A 2,500-nucleotide genomic window follows, 5' to 3' on the forward strand; every position below is an offset into this window, starting at 1 on the left:
AGCAAGTCTTCTTAATGCAATGTACGAAGCTACCCCGCCCACACAAAGACGCTAGCCAGGCACGGCATCTTTTGTGTTTCCAAGATAACTTCAACACACCGTGATGATTCTAAATGTCTGACAATACTTCTCAATAATGTTTGCATCCTCCACGTTGTCGGCGCTAAACCAATGCTAGCTACGCTTAGGCACCCAATCGCACGTCCAACAAGGATACACCAGCGTACCGTAGTAGTATCACAAAAAGCAACACATGCCACTTTAACGCCTATGTTTTCCCGATCATCAGCACAAATCAAATGCTGGCAGGCACCAGTAGCACGTCGAACGAAAGATTAGCACACACAGAGTGATTTTACTACCACACAAACAGATTCATCCCGCACTGCCAAGGCGAGACCACAACACTGGAACGTTGTCGCAGAGACCTAACAAGGCATCCAAACGCCCTGTCAAGGCCACCACTCGGAAGGGTATTATGTAAGCAACACGGGAACTAAGCAACCATCACCCAAGATCACGCTCAAAGGCCGTCTGGCGCGTTCACCCCTTGCCGTGCTCACTCACGGCCACCCCCCTATATATACATATTGCACAAAGAGCTTGGTGACAGGAACAGACATTGATTTCCCTGAGGATGCATAATTTTTAGTATGCTCGCGACGTCGAGGAAAATCTAGGCCACGGGGCTCATTTTCAGGTCATCGTGTCGAGGAAAATAAAGGCAACGGGGCTAGTTTTCATGTCATCGTTCGAGAAATCAAGGCAACGTGTCGAGGAAAATGAAGGCAACGGGGCTAGTTTTCAGGTCATCGTTCGAGAATTCCAAGGCAACGTGTTGGGGGGTGGCCTCATACATGGGTCGTGGGGCTTGGCTTGGCTTGCCCTGTTGGTGCCGATACAGCCTCACGATTCTTAGTTGCCCATCCCACATGCCGGGCACCTATGCGAATGAGACCCCATGGTACCCCCTATATATACATATTGCACAAAGAGCTTGGTGACAGGAACAGACATTGATTTCCCTGATGATGCATAATTTTTGGACACGCAAGACGTCGGGGGGAGGGGACACGGGAGTGGGGCGTCTATGGGGGGAGTTTTGGCCTCGTTTTCGTGAAGACCGGGCGCCTTGGCCATGCCTCGAGCGTGCCAGCCTCGAGAGCGTTGGGCGCTAGACACCAAGTGGGGCGCCGGTGGGAAGCAGTCCCATGGTTCCCCTATATATACATATTGCACAAAGAGCTTGGTGACAGGAACAGACATTGATTTGCCCAGGGATGCATAATTTTGCGAATGTGTCCATAACTCGCTCGAATTAATTCGGATTCACACGAAATGTTGTAGGGATGCTTTTTATTATAAATGAAAGGCTTTGAAATAAAAAAAATGTCATGTTTGGGGCATAAATGTATGTGGCCTATTTTTGGCCATGCCTTGAAGTGTTTGGTTCCCTACTTGTTGATATGTCGCTCAAATCAAGTAGGAATGTCATTGAAACGTTGTGTGGGTCATTGTTAACATAGACGAATGGACTTGAAATGTAATTATATCATGTTCGGGTTTTTTTCCCCTTCGCCTAGTGATAGGCAGGCAGATAAGGCTTTTAGCTATTCATAAGTCGCTTAGATGAACTCGGAAGAACACAGACATAAGTTTGAGTACATCTCAAGCTGTGTTTTTGATTTTGGCATGGAATGTGATGTTTTGGTGCCTTAGCTCCGAGCAGTTCGGATTGGAACTAAAACTTCAATTGACTATGTATTAAGTAGGAACTACAACACTTAAACGGACTCGGTTACAACACTTTTCTCCCTTCATCGTTTGACTTGCTTAGAAATCAGCTCATGGTGTGTCAAGGCCCCTTGTTCCTTAGACCGGTGAGGATGGGCTTGGGTCGTTCGTGGGCATGTGTGTGGCAAGATGCCTTGTTCCCTTGGTCGTTCATGGGGTAGTGTGTGGGAAGAAGCCTTGTTCACTTGGTCGTTCATGGGTGTTTGTGTGGGAAGTAGCCTTGTTCAGTTGGTCGTTCATGGGTGTTTGTGTGGGAAGTAGCCTTGTTCCCTTGGTCGTTCATGGGGTTGTGTGTGGGAAGAAGGCTTGTTCACTTGGTCGTTCATGGGTGTTTGTGTGGGAAGGTGCTTTTTTCCCTTGGTCGTTCATGGGGTAGTGTGTGGGAAGAAGCCTTGTTCACTTGGTCGTTCATGGGTGTTTGTGTGGGAAGTAGCCTTGTTCAGTTGGTCGTTCATGGGTGTTTGTGTGGGAAGTAGCCTTGTTCCCTTGGTCGTTCATGGGGTTGTGTATGGGAAGAAGCCTTGTTCACTTGGTCGTTCATGGGTGTTTGTGTGGGAAGGTGCTTTTTTCCCTTGGTCGTTCATGGCCTTGTTCCCTTGGTCGTTCATGGGCATGTGTGTGGCAAGGTGTCTTGTTCCCTTGGTCGTTCATGGGCGTGTGTGTTGCAAGGTGCCTTGTTCCCTTGGTCGTTCATGGGCGTGTGTGT

This window comes from Lactuca virosa, unplaced genomic scaffold (genome assembly GCF_052849685.1).
Source record: "Lactuca virosa cultivar CGN04683 unplaced genomic scaffold, Lactuca_virosa_CGN04683_v6 scaffold_228, whole genome shotgun sequence".
NCBI classification, from domain to species: domain Eukaryota; kingdom Viridiplantae; phylum Streptophyta; class Magnoliopsida; order Asterales; family Asteraceae; genus Lactuca; species Lactuca virosa.